The sequence below is a fragment of the Pteropus medius genome, unplaced genomic scaffold (assembly GCF_902729225.1).
Source record: "Pteropus medius unplaced genomic scaffold, Ma_sr-lr_union100, whole genome shotgun sequence".
NCBI classification, from domain to species: domain Eukaryota; kingdom Metazoa; phylum Chordata; class Mammalia; order Chiroptera; family Pteropodidae; genus Pteropus; species Pteropus medius.
The window spans coordinates 8,422,335-8,449,545 of NW_024352786.1; the positions used below are offsets into that span (position 1 = coordinate 8,422,335).

At 32.7% G+C, this 27,211-nt stretch overlaps 1 long non-coding RNA gene across 1 annotated transcript in view; it reads right to left on the reverse strand.

Moving 5' to 3' along the window:
* Window positions 1–22,856: 22,856 nt before the first annotated feature.
* LOC120591127 (uncharacterized) overlaps window positions 22,857–27,211 on the reverse strand; it is a 143,796-nt gene continuing 139,441 nt past the window's right edge. The window contains exon 4 of the long non-coding RNA XR_005649836.1: window positions 22,857–26,243. This is a non-coding gene — a long non-coding RNA (uncharacterized LOC120591127). The remainder of the gene's footprint in view (window positions 26,244–27,211) is intronic.

Consider the following 27,211-nt stretch of genomic DNA (forward strand, 5'->3'; position numbering starts at 1 on the left):
ATGGGTGTTTGTTTCTCTACTGGACTTCTATTTATATCCATAAGAAAAATGCAGAGAAAGACCTCAATGTAAATAACACATTAGATATTTGGTTCTTAGATAAACAGACCATAGCAGTACTGAATTCATTGGTTTTCTTTCTAATCACCCCTTGTCATATCAACCGATTTCTCTACTATTGGTTGAATCAGCTGTACAATCTGATTTTGTCATTAAGACAGCTGAAAACATCAAATTGACACTTTTTGATCTGTTTTATACAAACACAATTATTTTCAAAGTGTTCTCAAATCCTCCATCTGACTGCAGAACAAATAGAATTTCTTTTTCAAATTTTACTAACAGCAAAAAATAAAGTGGACTGTACAATCGATTTGCCTAACAGTAATAAAAGTATGAGTCAACAATTTTAGGAATTAAATCTAAGAACAATAAAAACCTCCAGATAGTCTAACTTGACTGTATCTGGATCTAAATTGATTTAGGATTAACAAGATAACGTCTGAAAAAATACATTCAGTTTCTTAACAAAAGAAGAAGCATTGGCTTTGGCATAAAGCGATATTAGGAAAATATAAACCTCAGTCATTCCAATGACTCATGTGTTGCCTCTAATTTTTAGTCTACCAGAGTGGTGAACAGAATGTTCTTGTTCTATTCTGTTTATATTTATTCAGGTAAAGTATATCTCTAAGTGAAGACCATTGATAGTACTGGGTACTTAGCACCTTTTCTTGCTCTCCAAGTGCCCCACAAATATTATCTCATTACTCTTCAAAACTATCCAGACAAGAAATCATACATCTCGTCTCAAAAACAATTCTTAGAAAGAAGAATTTCTATCCTCCAATAAGAGTGTCCACAATACGTGCATTTAAAATCTTCCTCTTCCCCCAGTTTTTATTTCGGTGATCTAGTCAGTGAATGAGCAATTAAAAACATATATATCTAAACAAGCCAGGAAGCAACCACATGTCAAGATGGTATTTATAGGCTACTCTCCAGCATGTTTATTTTCCAAATTAACATTAAACCTTCAAATAACAATGGCTTGGTGTGATTTTTTGTGAAGCAAACATGAAGGGCTAATTGTTTAACAGTATTGTGTCCTTTCTATTTACATAATGACATATCAAGTTTGTCTTATGAGCGCTGTAAAATATTAGTGGCTATCTATAAACAAAGCTCTGATAAAATAATATTTTATTTCAGAATCACTAATCTATGTTAATACCATTGTGGTCAAGGTCCTGTAACTGCTGTTAGGATTTCAACCCCTCTAGGTCAGAGAAAGAAGATGGGAAAATCCTTAATAAAATGTTCTGAGAAGCTACAGGTGGGAAATAAAGAAGCTCTTGTGACCTATAATCTTATTCCCTCATAAAGTCACCAAGAGAGCACAGCAGCTTCTGCGGCTGAAATTAGACAGCACACTAGTGGCTTTTCAATCTTAACTTTTACAGTTCAATGTTATCATTTTCAGTGAAGAACAAATGAAGGATACCACAGTTCTGCCCAAGATGTTCTCTCTGGGTTTAATCAGCCCACTCAACCACATGAGTAACTCTGCTTTAACAGTATTTTGTTCTCATTTAAAAACAAGGTAGACGTTTCTCTGGCCTGTTCATAAGCAAACATATTCTCAATGTGCTTTATTTGGGTTTCATCTTTTTTATGCCAAATACATCTGAAAATAATCATTTCTTTTTTAAACATTTAATACTAAGTCAGATTGACTTTATAACAGGAGTTGTCATGAGATCGTAAAATCTACTCTAGGCATCAGCCCTGGTAGTGTCAAGTCCTGACAATATATGGTCCCATCGTATTGGCACTTTGTGTGAAAAGAAAGGGCTACAAGGCGAGTGTTTTACCAAATAAGAGTACTGGTGATAATTGTGTGCGTTTAGCGTATGCCCCTGCTAGCCCTTGCCCAAAGAGTTTCAGGTTTACTTTATCTTATCAATAGTTATTGACAATGGTGGAAAATGCCTACATTTATGCCACATATAACTGAATCTTGAGGAATTTATTGGGCTTAGAAGAGTACGTGACTTACATTTTCCTGACCCAAAAAGGAAAAAGGAATGCTTCCTAGGATCTCACCATTGACCTATTTTTCTTTCTTTTATAAAACCAATACTTTACATTTTTCCTTTTTGATTTATGGCAAATATTTAGCAAGGTATGAAATAATTGGGCTGAAAAAAATTTCCTGTGGGAATATCTAGGGAGGGGTAGATAGCAATTTTCTGTTTTCTTTTTCTCCCCATTTATAAAAATCTCTCATTACTATTTCTTATCAAAGTTACATTTTTTAAAATGTTATGCTAGATGAATACTAAAATGTTTTTTTTTAATAACTTTAAACAACTCTAAAATTGCTGGTATGGAATGAAATAAAATAAGTTACTTGTATTCTAGATAACACAGATTTTTTTACACAGATTTATTATTTTTTCTTAAAGTTCATAGGGCAGTAGAGTAAAACTTAATATTATTTGAAGGAGACAAAATTTTCAGATTTAATTTACTATCAAGCATTTACATAATATCAAGGTTTGGATTTAACATAAGCTCAGGGTTTGTCATATGTAATTTCCATTTATTGACATGTATAAGATGACTTGTTTAAGAATAGCTGGCTCTGTAAGCAGTTTACTTGACAAATTATGTCAAATATTTGCTTTCCGAAATCCTGAGAATTGGTTGAGTATAATTGTACTTCATGTTGGCAAAAAATAAATAAATAAGAGACCAAGGAAGTCCTATCATTAATTTGTCAGAAAAGCTAGTTGTCATTTCTGAAAATTTAATGTCATCGAAGTTCTATTTCCAATAGCAAAAGAGCACTATTGCTAATAGACTTCAGCGCTTGAAATAAATAAATCTTTGGAATCCTGTTGCATCTCTTGGGGTGTGACATTTGACAGTCTTTTATAGCACAGAACGAAACAAGTTTGTGAGCTGGAATTCAATTGTGGTGTATTGATTCCTTGCATCAGTCATTATTCCCTGCTGATTGACAGCTGAAAATTGGTTACGTTAAGTATTTCATATGTTATATTGGCTGACATTTGCTTGCCTGCTCCTGTGTCAATATTGTTGTAAAGATCTCCAGCTTTATGAGATAGCAATAGACACTGACTGTGGCTTTTGTGTGATGTTCCAGTGTTTTTCCTGACATAATTTAAGACATATTAAAAACCAGAAGCATCTTCCCTCTTGAGAAGCTTAATGCCAATATTATTGTCTTCCAGGGGAAGATCATGTATGCTCATAATCGGGTGCTAATTTTCACCCGTACGCTCATGTTTAGGCATTAGGCACTATAACTGTAAAATTGAGCCTTCTTGATTGATTCATGTCAAGCCTCATCTCGGCTCCTGCAGGGGAAGTCATCCGGCTGACCCTTTTTACACTAAAAGAAGAGATTTGTGTTCCTTTCTTTCACCTGGAACCATCAAATTGACTGAATAATCTGTAATACATTAGTGCTGACATTTGTTAGGAGAGAATTAAACAGGACACAGTAATCATTCCCTAGAATAAAAATTGTGTTTGATTTCCAACAGAGTTCTATTAAAGTGATGACAGAATCAGTCTCTTCCAAGGTGGAAAATCGTGAATATTCTCTGCATTAATGAATCAAGTTAACACATTAATTGCTTATAGTACCTAGTTCACCAATACGAGTGTTAAGAGATAGAGAAGCCATGGTTTATGATGAACAAATAATGATAATCAAGTTGAGCTTGTGGGAAAAAAAGATTCTTGTCTTTTTGCTTTAGCTAGTCTGAGATGTAAAAAGTTGTATTACTCCCTGAGATGTATAAAATTTATCCTAAAATGGCTTATTATCTACTCTTAACTCACTTGAGAAATTTAACAGAAAGATTGAGTGAGCTGAGTATTGAAGTCCTAAATTTGATTCCTGTTTTTCATTATGCTGCATAGGTTTGCAATATTTTTGAATGTACATCAAGAATAGTCCTTATAGCTCGCTTTTACTATTCTAAGCTTTACTATTCTAAGCTTCATTGTCACTGAAGTTCATTTGAAGCTTTTCCTGAACAACTGTATTTCATATTCATTGGTCTTCATTCACAGCACCTGCTCATCAACCACAACTGTCAACATAAAGCAGAATCATATTACACTCCTTAGAGTTCACATGTGTGTACTCTGTAAAAAACTGGAAATTAGTCCTAACTTGTGTAGGACTAATTTCCAATATGGTTTGTTCATAAGTGATTATGTGAGTGTGTTTTTCATTATGAGTTCACACTTCTCAGAAGTACCACTTAAAAATGAACCTTTTCCACTCTTGATAATATTTGCTGAAGCAGTTGTCAAGTTTGTTAATTGGGGTCATTTCAAAGTGCTAACATGCCTGTACTACAGATACTCCATGCCATATGAAGCGATTTTGGGAAGAGAACTGGGCAGCTATGACAAAGAATTAATATAGAGAAACAAAGTTTTCCTTTTCCTTGAAAAACTGTAAAGGACTCTAGGAATTGTTAGAGTTAAGTGAACAATCCATGAACTAGTAGGAAGCACCTATCAAATTTTACAAAAAATAAACTCAGTTGAAGGAGATGAAAGAAATTGGTTTTACTTTATTTAATTTGGGGCTTTAATAGTTTGTTATCTTGCAGGTGACATATTTCTGTCCAGGAACCTTCATGAACAAACATAGAACATATCACTCTGCCAAACACCTTGCTAGAAATTAAAAGTAACATGAAGACTGAGGCTTGCTCTCATGGAATCCAGTTTATTGACAGAGAGAGAGAATGACCTGCTTACAATAAAATAGGTTAAGTGCTAAAGGAAAAAGCTGTACAATAAGCTATTTTAATACATTGTTGATGACCTAACTAGTCTGCATTTCAATTTTATAAATAAAAACACATGCGTTCACATTTTAGAATCATTTTTGCACCTTCCAGAGAAAAATTATCATGCAGAAGAGAGTGATATATAATTTATGAAATCAGAATCAAATATTTGACAGTTTATTTAGCGTCCATGAACCTATTTGCTGACAAAAGTGCTTGCTCTAAATGGAGAACATCCCACTTTTGCATTGCAAGTCTCCATAAATGAACTTTTAGGGGAAGTACAGTAAGCTCTTCAGTCACCAATTATCCTGTCACTTGCAAAGTATGGGAGCTCTGAGGAGCTTCAAGGGTAGTACATGTTTTCACTGATATTATAAACTAGATCAAGGTTAAGCTAATCTATTATCAGTAACTGTAGAATAAAACAAAATAATACTATACACAGAACAAGAATCCACATCATTCTGGCCTGAAAATTCTGAGCTGGAAAAGGAATTTTGACTACTTAATTTTTGATGTTATTCCTAAACCTAAAATTCAATGATAATTTTATATATAATGTTTAAAATGATATAAATAAATTTATATGACAAAGAAGGGTATAAATGCACTTAAAAACATTTTGTAATGAGAAAATCTATGATTTATTTATTAATATATAAGTAAATGAAACATGGGTGACTGTAATTTGCCAAACACTGTCAGGAGTCAGAGGTAAAAGCTAAATAAGACCAAGTCCCTGTCCTGCATGTTGTGTGGGAACGGAGAACAGTAGAGACAATCAAGTCACATAGTTTAATAAGCCCTGTAAAAGAACCATGTATAAATTGCTATAAAAGTTCAGAGGAGGTATCAAGTTATTACACAGGGGACAGAAAAGGCTCAGAGATCAGAGGTGACATTTCAGTTGGGTAAACATTAAAGAATGTGTGGGGCTCTCAAGATGGCCACGGTGGGAATAAATGAGTACACCAAAAAGATGATGCTATTGGTCAGTGTCCCTTTGCTGAGAGCATAATTCTCTCCATATAGTTTGAGCAAGAAGGAATTTAAAATAAGGTGCTATTTAACTTATAAATGTCTGGGAAGACTGAAAAAAGACTTTCAGTTGGGCTTTCAGAAATGGCTCCCACAGTCATACCAAAGAACCAAGCCATAAAGAACTGCTATTACTTTCTACAATCAGGAACTCTCTGCCCCCAAAAGCACTCTCACTGTCCCTATTAAGGATATGCTGTATCAGGAAGCCACTGTTGGTATATCAACTCCACAAGGACAAGAATCATGGTGAGCTCTGTTCCCTGGTACATCCCATACATTGATCAGGATGAGTGTCTGGCATGTGATAGGTGCTAAATGGATATTTTTTTCAGTGAATTGAATAGGTAAGCTGCTATCTCTACCAGCTGTATAACCATGTCATGCCTAACATAATTTACTCCAATCAGTAGATTTCGTGGAGCCTGCCTTTCAGTACCTACTAAGTCGATTAAGACACTACTAGTCCATTGCTAACGTGGAAAAGAAAAATCAAATACCTTCCTGATACAGATTGTCAACAGAAATAATTGGTATTTTAGATGCATGGTTTCTTCTTCACTTTGTCGATCTCAAATGGTGACATTAGATTAGCAGGACCTAGTCACTTCCACAACCTACCACAGAAAAAGCCTAGGAAATGGCATTTAGCTTTTTGGCCTCTTCAATACAAGACAGCATGACAAGGGAGGTGAACAGTCCATCCCTTTGGGCCCGAACATCTATGTATATACTTCTTATCATATGAAAGCTTAATGACAAGAAGAATAACAACATTTTCCCACCTATCATACAACTGTGATGAACAGAAATAAAAATGTCTCAGCCCCTCTCAAAGGGTGGACACAAAGTTCTATCCCCTACTGCATTATCTCTGACAAGTTCATTATTTTCTTAATTGAGCTAGAGTCTTACCTTATTACTTTATAATCTATGTACTAAATAATAGACTTGACCAATGTCATACAACTATATAAAAGGGGGTGGAGAAAGAGGAGGAACAAGTGAAATTCAAAACATTCATTTACACAAAATGTGGGATTGGATGAAGTTAATGAATCGACTGGAATGAACCTGTACTGCAGGTTAGGTCCACTGGGTCCAACTGTGCAAGCCAAATATATTCTACCACCATTGTGTTAGGAACCACCTGGCAGTGGATGTCTATTCTGCCTTAAATATCAACAGGGAGAATTTATGTCATGTCCCAGACTGTACTTTTCAGGACTTTAGTAGTGATTCCAGTCATCCCGACATGGGAATATTGAGTCAGGGGAACACTAAGGATAGAGGGACTCACCCTCCATCTCCTGCTTCTTGAGATGAAGCTGCATGCTGCTTCCTTACTAGGCCTTACCTTTCTACCTCTTGTATCTCACCCTTCTATATGTGCAGAAGCAAAGAACTATATTTCCACTCCATTTGAAAACAGGGACTGGATGGAAGATCAGAGTCAATTTCATTACACCTGAAATCCTTTTATTACAGGGAACATTTTCATGGTTTTTCTTATGTATGAATGTATAGACCACGGATGCTGACAATAGTCCTTATTTCTGTAAATGACAATGAATTTGGTCAGAATATGGTAAGCGCCTTTCTCTAATAGCCAGTCCGTGTTCTCTTTGCTCTCAGCCATAACACTCAGTGAGTCACTGTCTTGTACATAGCAGAGTAACATAAAGTTTCATTTCTAAAGAATCCGCCAGCATGGGTTAATGTGCAGTACACCATGGGCATGTTAATCCTAGCCAGAACCCCAGAGGATTCTTAGGATGGAGACAGTCTATTGCCTGCCTGTGATGTATATCAGTAATCTGATTAAGAAAATCCTCAGACTTTTCTTGTCACTAATCTTCTACCTAACCACATGGCCAAAATATTATCTGGTAAAGAGTCTCTGCTCTGGTCATATCTCTTTCTAGAAAACCATTGCTAAAGGTTCTGCCTGCTAAAAAGATTTGCCCTTAAAGCTCATTTCTGAATACATCTATAATGCTGGAATGATCTATTTCTGGCTGGGGGAAGCATATCATACTCAAATATCTGTAAACTAATAGACTGGTTTTATGAGAATTCTCTAAGAGGCTACAGACATAAGGGAAGAGAAGGATGTCATTAAAGCACGATTAGGTACAATGCAGTATAAGACATCTCCTCAAGCAACTTTCTTGTGATTTTAAAAAATACTTGAGGTTGACCTTGTATAAACAATGTCAACTTGATGATGGGCTGCTGCTGCCTACCTCCAGCTCCATAGCTTTGTGAAAAACATCTGGTTAATGATAGGCAGCCCAAGACATGTTGTTACTGGGTGTCTCATAGTCAGGTGTTCAATCTACTCCAGTAGCATACCAACAGAATAATTATTACCACAGGAAGTTTTCCTCTCTGAAATCTAAAAGACCTGGGCTGTGATTTTGCTATGGGGAATTTCTAGTCTTATATATATTTTTAATCTTCAAGCATCATTATATCTGTCCAGGCTGCAACCTGGACAAGCTGAAGAGTTGGCTTTTTCTTTGTGACCCTTTTAAAGTTTGTACCCATAAGAGATACTCAGTAAGTGGGTTATAAAAACAAGTATGATTTAAATTGCCTTTGAACCTAAAGAAACCATCAAACATTATGTTGTTTTCTGAATGTTAGTTGATTCGAAGTCTTGCCAGTGTTCTCCAATGTTGCACACTACTGGATCTCCACAAGCTTCACTGAATTTTTGTGACAAGCAATTCTCATCCTTTTGCACTCATGAGTCTTACTTAGACACATAGATTATAATCATTTCCTGCCCACCAGCTCTTAGTAACACATAGATCCTAATAGAATGGGCCAGCATGATACCCTATGCAATGGTGAGATGTCCAGGGTCCCTGAAAGTAAATTATAACAAAGAACCAGAAAAATGATGATGCAGTGGAGTTATACCATTGTTACTGAGAGATGAAAACAATTGCCTCTGGAATTCTCTGCTTCTTAGGGTAGAGAAACTGTATTTGCTAGATAAATTGTTACATGTCTGGTGCCAGAAATTGGGTTCTTCAGAGAAAAAGAGAAAACTTTGGAGTAGCTGTTGACATTGGAGTTAATACATGACTAAATAATCCACTGCTGTGCAGTGAAAATAGCAATTACATGATGACCTGATAGTACATTAGTACATGTAGATTTGAGCTAGGAGATAATAATAATAATAATAATAATAATAACAACAACAACAACAACTAGAAGTAGAAGAGGGACTTCGAGAATCGATCCTCTGCTTCTGCTTCACCCTTACTACTTTCTATAACAGATTTAGTCACAATTAGGGAAGTGGGATGAGAAGCCTTGAAAAAAATTTCAGAAAAACTGCCATTTGTTATTAGGTGAAGTATTTATAAAATATTCAAACAAAGCATGACCAGCTTTGTAGTATGGGTTACAGTGTGAGATATTTGGGTTTATTTGAATCCTTGTAATACCCCTGTTACGATTTGGGGGTCACACTCTTTTCTGACAAATGATCTAAAATTTCCAAGTATCTTGAGAGTGTCAGAACATAACTTATATTGTAATTTAGCAACTCGGAATCAGACTTGACAATATGGTTAGGCAATTTCAACTAAAGATGATAAAGTGATGATTCTTTTTTTACATCCATGGATGATAACGGTCTTCTGATATCATTTCAATCTGAGAATTTACAAACTTAAATTTTAATTTCTTTCTTTAAACTCACCAAATTATTTAGAAGCAGCTACCCTAAACCAACCCTTGTATTCCCCATTATCTCCACAATGGTTGATTAAAGAAGAATGTGATATGCAAATGCTTTACTTTCAATGTGTACTTCTTTGAATTTTAGTAACTGCTTTACATCTTCATAACACAGATAACCAACTGCTTGCTTTCTAATTAATGAGATTCAAACCTAACCAGACATTGTTTTTAGTATTTTAGAACTTCCGCTTTCATTGAAAATATATATGACTATTTTCGACAAAAATAATAACATCAAAGAATTTTAGACACGATTTTTAGTTACATATTATTCTATTTTAGTTGATGTCATATTTGTTTCCCAAGAAATTTTATATTTGTAATCATGATGTACAAGCAATTAAATTATACATCTTAGCAATGACCTTATAAAGAGGTGTTCTCAATATTCAGAGTGAGATGGGAGTGAGCTAGAGAAGAGAAATATAGTTGAAAAAGATATAAATTACTTCTTTAAGACCTTACCTTCTCACTCTACTTTTTATAAGATCATACTCCTGAAGGTGATCTTAGAGCCCATCTTGGCTAATTCTTTAGTTTACAGCAGATGAAGCTGAGGCTGCACCCCCACCCCAATTAAACTCTTCGTTATATACTGTCTTATTCTCTAATTGCCTCTTGCACATACTACATTTCTAACAAGGCTATAAGCTCTTTGATAGCAGAGATAATTATCTGTGGTTTTGTATCTCCTTCACAGCTCTTAATACTTGTTGATTAAATGATTGATCTAATCAATGGTGCTCTCCTTTTTATCCCTTATGCTTCCAAGATCACTGGTCAGGTCATAGATTGAAGCACTAATGGCAAAAGATATTGTTTGTTAGTATGTAAAGAATTCTACATTCTTTGGATATGGTGGACTTGGTTAATAAGGTAACTAAATAAAGTCAAATGACTCAATAATTAATGGAATAAAAATCAAGAAGAAGGATTACAAAAGGAATTTGTAAATTCGAACAAGCATTAGTTTTCCAAGATGATATTCATGATACAAATGGACTTTAATTCATTATAAGATTGCTAGAAAGTTATAAAATCCACTATTATCTAAGTAGAAAATGTGTGCTTCTATCTATATGTTTATACAGAGAAACACAGGAGAAATCCAGACAGCTTTGTATACTTTTGGTCAATTACTACTCACAGGAAGTCAATAGCTTAAAATTGGTCCAGATTCTCTCTCTCTCTCTCTCTCTCTCTCTCTCTCTCTCTCTTTGTCTCTATTTCTCTCTCTGTATATCTTACGTATATAATAAGCAGTCACAGAAGTATAAAATATCTCCAAAAATTGTGGCAACTTATATTTTACAAATGAAAATACTGAGCATAAAGTATCTAAATGATTTGGTGGTTTGTGCAAGTATACACATTTATTAAATAAATCTGCTTAAGTTGGTTATTTTAATTCTTTTCCTGTGGCTCATGAAGGTCATGTAGCTGTCCTATATTTGAGGGGGATGTTTTCATAAACTCCAAACAAGGCTTAAAATAGTCATTTTCTGTTATATTGTTGTAAATTACATAAATGTTAATTTTATTTATGTCCGTGGGTTGCTTGAAGACAAAGATTTTGTCTTATTTTTAACTTTTACTATGTTGTGTATAAAGAATTGGCATAGTTGGTTAATAAATCCTTGTTAACGAAACTGTATATAAATGGTCATCTTTAATTAATAAATGTGTTTTTGTTAGCAGAATTCCATCATCCTCACTATAACTTGTTTTATATAACTATTATAGTACATAGTCGAATCTTGGAGTAAATGGAACAGTTTTACAGCTATATCCTTTCCTCAAGGTAAAAGAAAAGGGAGAATACAATTTCTTATACAAAAAATAGCCAAACAATATGTCATCTTAATCTATCAAAAACTTCTCTAAATTCTAAGATAAATAAAATTATAGTTAATTAGATGCTTAATTGCTGTTTATTATATTTGTATATTATATCATAGTCAAACAAATGCAGGAGAATTATATGTCTATGTGTGAGAAATAAACTTTTAGAACAATGAGGAAATACGAAGGAGTGCAAATACTAAATCATATGGTAAGAGTATTTCCAGTTTTGGTAAGAAACTGTCAAACTATGTTTTAAAATGGTAATACCATCTGCATTCCCACTAGCAATAACTGAAAATTCCTGTTGTCCACATCTTCACTAGCATTTGGTGTTGTCAGTGTTTCAGATTTTTGGCCACTCTAATAGGCAGTTAATTTTGTTTTAATTTGCATTTGCCTAATGACATATGATGTAGAGCATTATCAAACATTTTGACTGCAGTGCTTTATGCAGAAGAAAATAGGGTACCATATTTAAGATGCTCAAAGAATGTTAATATGAGTTAAATATTTTATATTCATCCACATTAACCTTCAGAGGGCAGAGACAAACTATTATCAATATACAAAAACTCATTGTTGTCATAAGTTTTTCTTTAAAAATCTACTAAAGAACATGCTTCAGATAACTAAAATTTCCAGAAAGACATAGAGCCTTTACTAGTGGTGAGTCTTAGCTATGTAATGACTTGTAAATTAAAACTAAATGAGAGCTAAAAGACAGGAATTTTAGAATATAATGGCTATATAGTTGGCGGTGTTATTGAAAAACACAAAAAATAATGGGAAACAAAAGAAACAGCACATGCAAAAAATTCTGACTTTTTATAGAATCATAATTTGTGCTGCTGATACACTATTATTCCGAAATTGTTGTATGTGTAAATAATTATGGGATATTCTAATTATAGCAATCCCAGGATTCTTGGTGTGGACAAAAGCAAATAGAGATATAATAAAATATTTTAAATAAAATCTCTATAGTTATGAATTTGAATTGAGAATATTATATAATTTAGAAGATATTTAGTTTTTGACCATAGCACATAAACAAACATATTTACTACTTCTATCTACTAAAAGGCTTGGAAACAATGAGAAATCCAGTAACAATCAGCATTTCTGGTATCAAGATTGTCTCTAAATATAACTCATTAAAATAAACCAGAACTTTTTAGAGAAATGATTGAACACAAAACATACAAGGTAAATGTGGAATACTTGGCATACCAAATAGCAAGGCAAATGTCAAAGTCGACTAAATTTTTTTCAAATGGATTCAAGAGCCAATTTAAAGAGGCTATCATGGGCCAAAAATGAAATGTTTTCAGTTCGACATGGGAGCAGGATTACAATGGAGTAAAACCCATAAAATATATTAAAATAAAAATAAATTTGTCACCTTCTGAAGATAACAGACAAGGACTTATCTTTAAAACTTATCTTTTAAAGATAAGTTTAAAAGTTATCTTTTAAACTTATCTTTAAAACTTGTTCTTTTTTTTTAAAAAAGAACAAGTACTTCTATATTTATTTCCCTTATGAAAATTGTATCACTGGTTAAACAAATAGTAGGTGAGGGGAATTATCATTTCCTTATAAAATTATTCTGGCTAATAAATGAAAACAAAATGATAGAATTAGAAAATAACCACCTTATAAATTCTAAAAACAAAATCAACTTTAAAAATACCAAAACAGACACAGGCATCTTCCTGAAAAAGCTTACCACCACCTATAGTTTTGCTACAAGAATCTAACGAGTCTAATTATTCCTCTGCATGCTGCTGCCATTTTTTCAGGAAACAAAGAAGATCAATATAATAATAATAATAATAATAATAATAATAATAATAATAATAAAAGAACATCATCATGAGTGAAGATCCAGGAAATCTAGACTTCTGGAAGCTGTATGCTAAATCACCTAGGCTCTTCAACAGATACATTACAAGGAAAATGAAAGAATGGGGAATTAAGTACATGCACATTGTTTTGAAACCATCAATACCATCTATCTCCAGAATTTTTCTTCTCCCAAACTGAAACTGCATAACCATTAAACAATACTATCCATTCCTCCCTCCCTCCAGCCCCTGGCAATCACCATTCTACATTCTGTCTCTATAAACTTGACTATTGTAGGTACCTCATATAAATATATTTATACAGTATTTGCCTTTTAGTGATTGGATTATTTTACTTAGCATAAAGTCTTCAAGATTCATCTATGTTGTAGCATGTGTTGAAATTTCCTTCCTTTTTAGGCTGAGTAATATTTCATTATATGTATATAGCACATTATGTTTATCCATTAAACTGTCGATAGTGAATAATGCTGCTATGAATACGGGTGTAGAAATATTTATTTGATTTCTGCTTTAAATTATTTGGATATATACCCAGAAGTGGAATTGCTAGATCACATGGTCATTCTATTTTAAAATTTGTGAAGCCTTTGTCTTTTTTTTTTTAAAATAATAAGATGTCAAATACATTTGAGCAAAAAAAAAATATCATGATCATATTTGTGATTTTGAGGTTAGTGCAGCCATGTGAAGGGGTAGGATGGAAGATGATTGGGCCATACAATCTTCATAGGCTTCCAGAAGAATATCTGAACAAGAGATGTTGAAAGGAAGAGAAGCAAAGACTCAGGTGTCACTGAAGTGATCAAATGAATAGACATTGATGATCGACTGGATGTAATGTCATTAAATAAGGAGATAAAAGTCAATCAAGATGTCTCTTTTCTGCATTTGGGAGGATAATAACATCAAATGCTGACAGGTAATACTATTATTCAAATCGTCACACTGTTATTCGAGAATTTAATTAAACAAAATTGAAATGTCATGAAAATGCTTTCGATTCATTGGTAATGTTATTTTTGCCCCACATTTAAAATAGAACTGTTTTGCCCATGTTCTGTTTTGGTGACTATTGACCTGAGTGGGTTTTACTATTATTCTTGACAATTAAAGTAGAATGCTTCAAGATAGTGAAAATGCTTTTAAAAATTGAAATTTTAATCCCAGCATCTGTATAAAGTAAAAAAAAGAGAGAAAATTAAATTTATTATTGGTTCTTTAGACACAAATCTCTTGATATTGATTTTTTCTTTTAATAAATAATCAATCCATACTATTAAACATAAGAGCCTAGTACAGTAGTTGAAATAAGTTACAGTCTAAAACTAAATTTAGAGTTTTATTTTAAAAATATTCAATTTTCTATGCAATTCTTAGCCATGTGTTACATTCTACACTCCAAAAAAATTTAAGCACTATTCTGTTAAAATCTAACAGGCTATCGTGTTCGTCATGATCTTATTATCTCATTTTTCTCTTTGGTTCTACTATAAAACAGATTGCTATCTGTAACATCAAATTTCGTACAATTTGAAAGCATCTAGTTTCACATTCTCAATAAAATCAAATATCAAAAATATTAAAATTGTTAATTCAACTATTTAATTAAAATGTTAGCATCTAATTATTTTTGAGCAATCTTATGTCTCCTATTCTTAATAAAATATTGCAATTATTGAATAATCATAGCTAATTTAGAAATATATCACAAGATTGGAATTTATAACTCCAATTTTCCAAAAAAGTGAGAATAATTTAACATTAATAATCAGTAAAAATTTATAATAGAATAGAAAACAACTATTTTTAAGATCTTGAAGAAAGAAGTAATGATTCCTGGAAACCTGGACTGGTTCATTAAAACAGGATACATCAAAGAAATATCACGGTGCTTCCTGGAAAATATGTGACAGATTACAGAATGGTACAGATATATTTAAATTTCAACAAAGAATTGAATAGAACCATTCATAATACACATATAAAGAGGGTACAAAAATGTATGCAACAATAGATAGCAATGTTTACAAATAAGCTAATGATATAAGATGAGAACTCAAACTCACAGTTTTTATTCATGTAAATCTGAGATGGTCTTTAAGAACTGAGTAATTTTTTTCCCCTTTGTGCTTTTCAGTTTTCCTATTTTCATCAGCATTTCAATGAACCAGTAGAAGTTATGTGAATCAAATTTTCAGGGGTAAGCTGAAAAGATTAATATTTATGACTCAAAATATGCAACAAACAAAAATCATGAGGCAAAAATAATGGAGATACAATTCAATTCAGACATACTAACTTCTCCTTTTTTTGCCATATCCCCTTAGACACATTCAACTTTCACAGTTGATTAAATAAAAGAGAAGAAGGCACCTTTGACCTTACATTTCTTTGCATTCAGCTGTGGCTCATTTGGAAAAGACCTGGAAGGTTTTACAATGTCAAGTTGAAGAGTTCAGTGTAAGTCAATAATGTAATTTGGCTGCAAAACAAAACAAAACAAAACAAAAAATACTAATCTTAAGTGTAATTAACAGAAGCAGAGAGTCAAGCAACAAGTTGAAATTATTTCTCCTGTATAGACCACGTGTGGAGTCCAGGATCATGGGGGAGAGCATTTATGAAACACTGAATTAGAAACTTTACAAATTTATCAACACCAGAAAGAATTTTATACCAGAAATTATGAAAAAAACTAAATTGTTTCAGAGAAGAAAAGAATTAAGAAAAATAAGATATTGTTTTCAAGTAATATGAAAGTGTCATGTAGATGAAAATCAGAATTGTTTTGAGTATTCCAAGGGCCAAGCTACGTGGTACTTTGGTCTCCCAAACCCTCATGGCCTTCACGTTCACAGGTATAAAATATGGGAACTGACCATGTAGATCTCAATATGTAAGAATAGCACAGTAGAATATAGCATAGATTACACTTAGATTGTTCAAATATCTCTGACTCTATGATTCTAAGCATTTTCTACCAATAGAACCTACAGGTTATTCTGTAAGGTGTTAAGTTCTCTGTTACTTGAAATATTTACCTGGAAATTCTTAGAAGGAACTTATATTTGGTGGATATTAAGATCAAATTGACTTTAAGACCGTTCTCAGGTCTAAAGCTATTACTGTGGACAAGGTTTCTGGCCCTATAGAATAATGAGGTGACTGTGAAGATGTTAATAACATGTGCTACACTGGCATCAATTGATACACTGAGCATGCTACAGTACTAGAAAGGGTAAACTTGAGTTTCCACTGTGCTTACAGCAGGTGTTCCACTTTTGTTTTTAAAGTTATAAAAAGTCATTAACGCTCTGCTTAACAAATATTTGATATGTTATTTGATAGAAATTGCTGGTGGCAGTTACAAGAAGAGAGAGCGCCGGAGAGTGATAATTCATGTTTTTGCAGAGAGTCACCAAGTAGCTTCCAGGTTAAGTAATAGGTTTTCAGACCATTTCTATATATGCTGAAGAACAATCTAGAAGTAACATTAAAAATGGCATTTGCTTCTACATAGAGAGGCAGTTTAGTGTAATGGTTAAAGGGTAGAGCCTGGAGGCAGGGTTTCAAATAGCTTTCTAATTTATAAACTGAGTAAATTTGGTTTTGCCTTAGTTTTTTCAGTTGTAAAATGTGGAACATATATCTATGTCAGATGCTGCCATAGGATAATGTCGTATGTCAGAAGATAATATTTGCTAATACATGAAAAACATTTAGAACTATGTCAGATACATAAAATAGTTCAAATTAAATTATAATTACTCAGATTATTGGGAATAATTATTCTATTATAATTTGGAAATATCTATCATAATTATTAAAAGCTTTTTTTTTTAAGTTAAATTGACCCGGGTTCAAATTTACTTTTAAAAATAACTTTCCTGAGCCTCAGTTTCCTCATATGTAAAATAACAAATAATAATAAAATCAAGTTCAAATTGTTCGTGAGAGTACAAAATACATAATGAATATAGAGTTCCCAGTATCCTGTCTTATGTGCCAGAGATAGCTGTCTGCTCCAAATATTGATAGTATGAAATTGTCTCTGGGAGGCAGCTATCAGCCAGGGACTCTAATTTAGAGATGCCTTATATCCTGGGAGATCCTGGCACTAGATCTTGCAACAAAGAAAAAGCAGAAGTGATGAGAGCTTTTAGGAATATTAGTGTCCTTCATCCTCTCTGACCCCTTCTCTGGCTAAGTGCAGAGCACGAAGAGATCCTAGCCTAGATAATTATTGGAGCCTTAAGTTGTTAGAAGTTTGAAAATCCGTATAACCACAAATAAGGAAGCTACACATTAACCAGGCACATCTATATTGAACTGTGATATGAGGGGGGAAAAAAGTCCCTATTGTGTTATGTATCTGAAGTCTTGAACTTCCTTTGTACATCTGAAAGTTACCCTTGTTAATATCTATCACAGATAATAAGTGTTCAATACAATATAGCATTTACTTTAATCAACATGTCTGACATGTTGTCTGGAAAGTATTAGGTTTTTAATGAGTAGTAAACAATTTTTAGTGCATCTCAGTGAAAGGATGATTGTAGAGAAATAATAATGAGATATAAAGTATACCCCACATTCTGTTCTAATAGCAAAGCTAAATGTATTATTTAATACAAAAATGTATTCATTTTTACCCTTTATATATTAACTTTATTGAATAACAATAAAATGGATTCATATCTCTACTTTAGTGTCTCCCAGATCTACTTTTGAAGACATAATAATTTCTCAATTGTTCAAATTTCCTTTCTTTATTTCGTATATTAATTCAAATTCACGTATTTTATACAACACACGTAGGACAAGTGAGTTTAAGTATCATCTCATTTTTCTTTATAATTAAAACCACAAAAATGATGTGTAAAATATGTTAATAAACTAAGCTTGAATGAAGGGGCACCCTTCGTAAATTGAGTGACAAAATCTTATATGTAAACTGTATAAAACTAACAGTCCTAGACAGCAATATAGGCAGAAAATATAAATAAATTCAAAAATGGTTTGTAGAAAGGTATGAGCGAGAGAGTGACAGCAAAGTCTAGAAGAATACGAATCATGATGAAACTTTAAGCTAGGCATCAGCCTATATCTGTGCCTGTAAAAATATATCTTTAAAAGGCATCTTTCTTAATTCGAAAACTGGTACATTCACTCTAGATGTGACCACAAATGTCAAATCCTATCTTCTTAGGCTAAGGTAATTTAGAGTGAATGCTGAGTCCAATTCATCTTAATTAAGCAAAGTAAGATGATAACTTAGAATAGAATATTTTAATGTACTAAAATATCAATAAACTCAGCTAGTCAGATAATATTTATTACATTGTTTTTTCCCCCCTCTTTAATTCCCCCTTCCACCCCTGTCTTATGGATGTTGCTGTCTCCCCTTAAGAACTGGATCTCTGAAGGATCTCCTCCCAGATGCGTGGGGCGTGCACCCGGGGCTTGGCAACCCCAGGCCTGGCACCCCTGGCACCCTCAGGGGGCCTGGCCACCCATGGTATATGGCCCGTGGCTCCACCTGGGCGTGCGAACCCAGGACATTCTGTGTGTAAAGCAGATGTGCTAACCACTACATTATGGAGCCACCACTATTACATTGTTTTTTAACACATTATTCATCAGTTAAAGAAGTTAAGACCTAAGGTATACAAACTAAATTCCTAATTGTTTAAACATCTCTCATTAAACAGTGAATTATATGATCCAAATTTGAAGCATTCAATTGCTATTGAATAACAAACGTGTTAGAGCTTCTGTACATTTTCACATATAACTAAGGGTCATATGGAATATATTAACATGTTAGCCATAAAATTGCAATATTATTGGATCATTTCGATGTTCCTCTCCCCTTTTTTGATTTTTTAAAATTTGTTTTTGTGAAATTTACATGTAGGAGATCAAGCAAGATTGAGCAACAAATTCGATCTGTTGAATTGGCCTTCCTTTTTGTTAGTTCATGATATATTATCTAAGAATACATTATAATATAATTATGGTAACTAAGAAAGCATAGTGTAAAGATATTAACTGTGCTTAAAAATATATTGTGAAATGGATGCTTTAAATTTATGTTAAAATAGTAATAACAGTATCTCTGTGAATCCATTTTCTCTTTTACCAACAATTTGGTTTTTTCATTTACTATACTTGCCTTGACATTTACACATTGCAGCAAACTTTCAGTGTTAGAATTATTATATGTGTTTGTTGATGAATATCTCGTCTTTTGTTAGAATACATGAATTCATTTACTCAAAATTTTAATTTACCTCTTCACTGAGAATTGATCATTTAATCAAGCATATTCCCTTTCTACCTTACACAAAAAATTTTCCTGGGAATTTAAAACAAAAATAAACATGCACTTATATATAAAATTAAGTGTTAGAATTCTAGAGACAATTTGTGATTTTACTGAAGAAGAACAGAAGCTATGCTTTTTTGGCCATAAATTCAAAATACATTTTGTTATAGATTTGACTTTTAAAATAATTTATTTTAGCCAATCAATTTAGAATTTCCTCTTCATTTGTTGGTACCGTTTAAGCAAGTAATGACAATTATATTTATACAATATAATTAGAAAGTATGGAATTGCTGAGAGTTCATATTGTATCAAATATGATAAAGAAATAGAGCAGATTTGGGTCTGACCCTCTTACGGATTTAAAATTTTACCAAGTTAGCCTCTGTAGTAAGTAGATCTAAAATCCCAAGCGTTCTCATATTATCCAAATGGAAGAAAGTCTCTTACATATAATAGGTGCATGCTTGTTGAGTGAATTAATTCATCAGTTAGCTTATCAATCAATCAATCAATCACTCCAACAGGAAGCTTAACTATTCAGAAACTAACTCAGACAAAAAATAAAAAAAAAATGACGGTAGACAAAATAGACTTTTCTATGGAACTTTTATTAACTGTTATTGAAATCTTAACATGTAAGTGATGGATTTTTTATTCCTTAATTTCTCTATTTTTGTGATTTGACAGAGAAGGATTGGAATCATTTACACATTTCCAACAAATGAATTTACATCATGGCATTTTCTTCATCAGCCCAGAAAGCAAAGCCATTATTTAGCATTTCATTCTTACTCTTGAGGAAAGCCCCGAAAATTGACACAACTGCAGAATGCAGATCGCACTTTGTTCTTATAAGAAAAGAAATATGCCATTTGTTTTTACATTTTCTGAGTTGTCTTGGGAGCAAAATTGCCTCCAGCTACATATGGGCTTAATCGCCCACGTCCATCTTATGGGTGTCACCTGCTAAGGTGAGGAGTCTGGAATAGCCCAGACACATTATGTATGGGTGGCCTTTTGTTTATGGCAGACAAAGCCAAAATCCTCGGGATTACTTGAAGATATCATATAACACACAAGATAGAGTTACTATTATTCTCCTCTAAGACATACAGTGTTTCCCCTGGGCAGAGAAAAGAACACAGAGCCAATCATATGAAGACAGAACCCATTAAAGATTTATGCAAGCCTGAATTACTTGGCTTTAAACTATATTCTTCTCTTATTTTTTTCTTTTTTTTTCTTTAATAAGAAGGACACTTCTTCCTGAACAGCAAAGCCGATGTAGATAGTATCACTGGTAATCCTTGGCTTAAGCACAGAGCTTCTAAATGGCTTGAATTAGGCTAGAAGATGGGGCTGTTTGACTTCCCTTCCTTTTTGTTTCTGTTTTCAAGGCTCTGTCACAGAATGTCCCACTAAACTAGCATTTATGTGGGCTTGGGGCCTCTGTGTGTAAGTTTCTTTTTAAGTGTAGTCAATGAAACAGCTTTGAAGCTGTTGAACTGTGTAAATGTTATATTAACATTTTCTCTCGCAATTATAGACATTTACATGGTCTTGTTGAAATAGCACTTTCAGAGGGAGGAAAAAAATACCAGAAGTGAAGGTACACAGTGAAATGGAAAAGCAGCAGTGTGCTCTATTTATTTAGTTTCTGAAATAAATCATTTCAACTTTTAATTTACACTTCTCTAAGATGGTGGTTAAGAATAGACAAACAAAGGATACTGTGAGAAATAATTTCATTTTGTTCCTTTGTTACATTAGATTATTTAATTTCCACTTGGTTTGCATATGGAGATTTGGCCACTGCACCTGTTCTTTAAATTTGCTAACTAATAACAAAGACTCAGGAATCTCATTCTAAAGACCTAAGACTCATGGGTGATGATTCAAAAATTATGAGACTACAAGTAGTTGTCCAGCCATAAGAAGAAAGGCAAATAAAGTAAATTAGACATTAATCCAAAGCATTCCCAACTATCCATGTTCCTATTTAACAGAAACCATAATGTGCTTTCAAATTGAAAGGTGATTTGAATTATTCCAATAACTATCCATGCATGATTTTTTCACTGCACTCAGTCTAATGAATAAGTTAGAAAAGGGAAGATATAATCACTTAGATTCTAAGAAAATATTTTAATAGTCTAATTTTGGTTCCTTTCTGCATACAGAACAATCATTTATGGATGCAGTCTCAGTAAAAATCACAGTAGAATGATCTCCTTTCACACTGATACTACTAAATTTCTTTAAAGATCAATATTTGTAATCTTTACATTATATCATAGAGGTTGTTTGGTTTTTTTTTTTTTTGCTATCGATAGTCTTCTGTTCAATGACAGGCTTGTTTTATTGTGTATAAAAATATATGTACTTCTTGTCTTTGCACAAAATCAAAGCAAAGAGCATGTCAGTGATGGAACTGTTGCTCAGCAACTGTGATCTCTCCACTGGTCTGGTGGTTGCTTTCTCTCCAGCAGGATAGGCATGCAAGAGAAACAGATGCATTGATCCTCAACACAGTAAAATTGTCTTACACGCATTTCAGAAGCTGATTGCAGTAAGCTCGTTTAAGGCCCTGTCTACACATCATTAAACTTTCACAATCAAACTTTGAAAAGTACATTTTTACATAAAAACTTTTTATATTTTAGCTATCTAATTGACTTTCAGTTTCTTTAAAATTATTTTCTGAAGAATCGAAATTGATTGTCTTCATGTGATCTCTAAATATAGATAAGATTATGTTAACATACACATAAAAATATTTTTATAGTATTTTTCTTTCACATTGCCCTACTTGATAATCCAAGTGCTAGATTCCACCACGGTAAGATGCCTCTAATAAGAAATTATCTTAATTAAAATAAAAATAGTGTTCAGAAATTATCTGAAACAACTGAATCACAATTTTAAGGGAAAAGACATTCCTGGAATCTATTTTACCAATTCCTTATAAAGAAACCAAGAGAGATTTAATAAATGTTTATAAAAAAAAGAGTCAGAACTAGAATTATATTTCTTAAAGTTTTTGAACATATGAAATATTCGTTTTAACGTGCATCTTAACAAAATAAAATTTCAGGTTGAGCACATTTTAAATTTATTTTATAAAACTAATATGAATTCCATTAATTATAATTTAATGTTATATGTCAATTTATATGATTATTTATATTTTAAAAAGAAGAATGAAATAATTGAGTGAACTCATTTTAATCTTATAATTAACAGTTCAGTTCTGATTTTTTTCAAAATTTCACTCTATTTGACAAATTCCCAGGAAAAGCATTGCTCTGTCTAGCAAATTAATCTATCTGAAAACATATTAGATCCTTTCTTTAAAATAAAAAATTTGACCTTGAGGCATTAGCAGATCCAAAATTTCCTAATTCATTTGCAAAAATGGTTCTAGAGTTTCAGGTTGCTTTTTCTTTGAAGATAATGTGCTATTTAATAAAAACTTAGATATCTTTTAAATATCTGGAATCTCCTGAAAAAGCACTCAAGGAACTAAAGGAAAAATTGATGGTATAAAATATTCATGGCACCTGGAATGGTGTTTCACTGAGGAAAATTTTATAAAGATTAGAGTCAGAATGAACACATTTTCAAAGTTAATGAACCACTAATAAATTGAGAAAAGATGAAAATGTAAGTATCAGTTTCATTTGATCAGTAAAACTAATTTCAGCAGGACTCAACTACCTGAGAAAGCTGGCCATTTGAAATATAAACAAAAACAATATGTAAGCAAAAACTTGTGCTAAGAATCCAAAAAGACACACCAAATCATGCTTTTACAAAAACGTGTTTTATACACACAAGCACCTCATATGTTTCCCTGCAGGGTTCATTTATTCTTCTTTTACATTCAATCCTAATATCTTGGTGATATCAATTGCAAGAAGTAAAAAAAAGGTAAAGAAGTTGCTGTATATTACTACTAGACATCAACTGATAGCTTAGTAGCTTAGTAGCAGAAGGCAAAAAATTTCTAAAATACTAGCTAATTAATTAATTAATCAAAGTTAATAAGTAAGTTGTGTGGACCAGATTGGTAACTGTAAAGATGGTGAAAAGTTGGGCTGTGAAGGTTGGGCCCTTGGGATTTCTTAACAAATGGAATCTGTGATGTGAAGGAAAAATAGAGTCAAAAATGGATTTCCCAATTCTTTTTTCCTGACCCTGGAAGGAGAGAGTTAAAGCCAAATAACATAGGGAAGGAAAAATTATCTGAGGTCACCAAGGAGAAGGCGTGGATAAAGAAGAGAGAGTGTCAAGGAGTAAGTCCCAAGGTACAGATTATTTGTTTGTTCATTATAACTGTGACTTTGTCTGGATCATCAAGAAAATATTAAATTATTTTGTTATATATGGTTTATCTTTATATATACACTTACATGAATTTAACCATCTGGTTTTGAGAGAAAAATACAAATATATAGGTAAAGGTAAACTTGAAAGAATGTAGGCTATACTACCTGACATTCTACTAAATAAACCTATATCCAAGAGTAAAGGTTAGATAAAAGAGATAAATTTGCCATTTCTTCAGTCAGTTATATTTGTCCTATGTCCTTGTGTCTCTTACAGTATGAGTTTCTCATGATGGATTTTGAGTTTTTTATTTGTTTTGTTTTGTTTCTGTATGTCATAAACCTTAAATATAAGTCAAAGTACCTAGAAGCCACTTCAAACTGACTGGCTTGACATAATGAAGAGATAGTAAGTTACTTTCTGATAGGAATATAATTTTGGCCATGTATACTGCACTTTACTTTCAATTTAATGGAGTTTCAAGAATAATTTTGACTATGTTAAATTTTGCCTTATAACTTTTACCTTACAAAGAAGTCTAACATAAAATGAGACCACATGATCCATTTTTAGAGGCAAGGAAATCTGTTAACATTTTAAATAAAATATTATGACAGTAGATTCCAGTTTTCAAAGAGAAAAAACTCCACTATTTCTGAATTTCAAATTACTGTTTTAGCTACAGGTTTATCATGATGATAAAGACAAAAATTTTCTAAACTTTACAATATGAATCATAACTCTATAGGATGATGCTATCGGAATTTTATTTTCCTTTACTATGGTTTATTTTTCTTATAGTTTTATTTTTTAATTTCTCTTGTGGCTGCAAATTTGTAGAAGTATTTTCTGCCATTTCTCTCACAATTTTTAAAAATGTATTGACATTTTTAGTGACTATCTTTCTCTTCAGTCCAATATTGCATGATCTCAAGTTTTTTATAGTATTTTAAAAGTGAATAATTATATGCAGATAAAAAAAGAAAATGAAAATGACACAATCATTACTACAATGTGGGAGTCTGAATGATGTTACATCAGGCTTTATAATGACAATTTACTTCAGAAAATTTTTGAAGGATAAAATTCAATATAACCAAATACAACAAAGGATATTGAGGGCAGATTGTGGCCAAGAAAATTAGTAGATTTTGCAAAAAGGCACAATTAAATTAAAAAAACACATTTATCTTGTCTTCTTAAGGATTAAGATCCACAATAGAAATGTATAGACATGACTGCATTACAAGGCAAATGATGATCAAGCCTGAAAAAGACCCAGAAAAGGTTTGAAGATTATGAAGCATCAATCTTGAATAGATTATATATGGTAGGTTTACAAATATGAGATTCAGAAAGTGGCATATATTTTTTCCAAAAGCCAAACCAAGAAAAAAATTATAGACTATTTTTAAATAACTAGAATACTTTATTACATTTTCTATATTGAGGTCTCTGGTGGAAATAATTCTAGTCTCACAATTTAAATTACAGGTGAGCAAAAGTAGTGCCTATCTGGGCATTCCTGAAGAGTAGCAAAGTTGAAGCAGCTTTCACATCATTTCCTTGAACTAGAAACTAGGTTGTACATCGTGTTACAAGGCTAGGCAGTTCTCAATCAGTACTCCTGGCCAGATATGGAGAAAGGAGGAAATATTCACAATAGGCAACTTTTTCAGGTATTTCTACCAACGATCCTGCTAAACTCTGACACCACTGCATAGTCTTTGTCCCAAACACTTTCAGCTATTATAGCTCTCAAAAATTATGCAATTTCCTATTTCCATTATTTTTATGTGCTTATTTCTTTGCCTAGAATGTTCTTCCTATCTTCCTCCACAGTGGATATCTGCTGTCTGTTTTGTTTAGTTGTTTTCGTTTTGTTTGTTTTATGTCCAGCCTCCATCCATTCCTCTCTGGAAACAAACTTCGATTTTCCTTTGGGAAATAATGCCACCATTATTTTATACATGTGATCCAGGTGTGGTTAATCCAGTCCTTCATATACATCCCACCCAAAAGCTAAGTGTGAACATGTGCTCCAAGCTTCATATTCCTTTCCCATGGTGAGTAGATAAGAAATGGATATTCATTTGATTCATACTAGTAAGCATCAAGTTCAGGGCTTTTGCTAGGTTGATTGAAAAGAAAACATGATCTTACCTCTGGGGTTGATAATTAGCTAGGATGGAAGCCTGGGCTGCTGTTGTCCATCTTGCTCTACAAGAAAGATCTTTCTTGAAAAAGTAAGCCAATAATAACAACAACAACAGCAACAGCAGCAGCAGCAGCAACAACAACAACAACTAAAGGAAGAAAACAAAGATATGGAAAAGGACAAATTCTTGTTATATTATTTCATTGAAAGTGAGTTTTACCCTTGGATTTGTCATTCATATGGGCCAACATAGTTCCCTTCTTACTTAACCAGAGTTTATTTCAAGTTTTTGCCACTTGTATCCAATTTATTTTCTGATCAAACATTAAATCCCATCACAAGCACTATCTTCTCTACAAAGCTCAGGACATCTTCCTTGACTGCTAAGTCTAGTTTAGGAGACTATGTCCCCACAGAATACTGGGGTATCTTAACTCTTTCACTCATCACCCTACTATTATCATTGATATAATTCTCTGTATCTCCAGCTATGTTGTAAGCTCTATGAAGGTGGGGAAATGGTCTTATTTAACTGCTTCCCTTATCCTAGAATACATATTTGGGAACTGATAAACATTGGTTGATTGAATGAATGAACTGAAAGAGATATAGAAATAGACATCAAAAATATTTCAGGTATGAGGTCTTTACACAGAAATCCAAGATGTGACCCTGAGAAGCACAGAAAATCTCTGTGGAGATTTTGTACATTGAAGGAATGTGTAGTGTATTAGCTGAGAATGATTGGCTAAGCCTGTAGTATTCATTGTAAGGGATATTTTCATGAAGATTATTGAGTAAGAAACTAAAATTGCTCATTGGTAATAGAAGAAGAACAAGATTTAGAGAATATCAAAGAATAGTATAAAATCAAAGAATTATAGGTATAACAACTTTGTAGTCCCTTAACTTACAAAGTTTAACTTCTATTTGTAATCAATCCATATAGTAACAAAAAGTAATTGATACTCAGATGAGGGCCTCTCTAGTGGCCATAAGAACTTTTCTTTGCTATTTCAATCTCAAGATT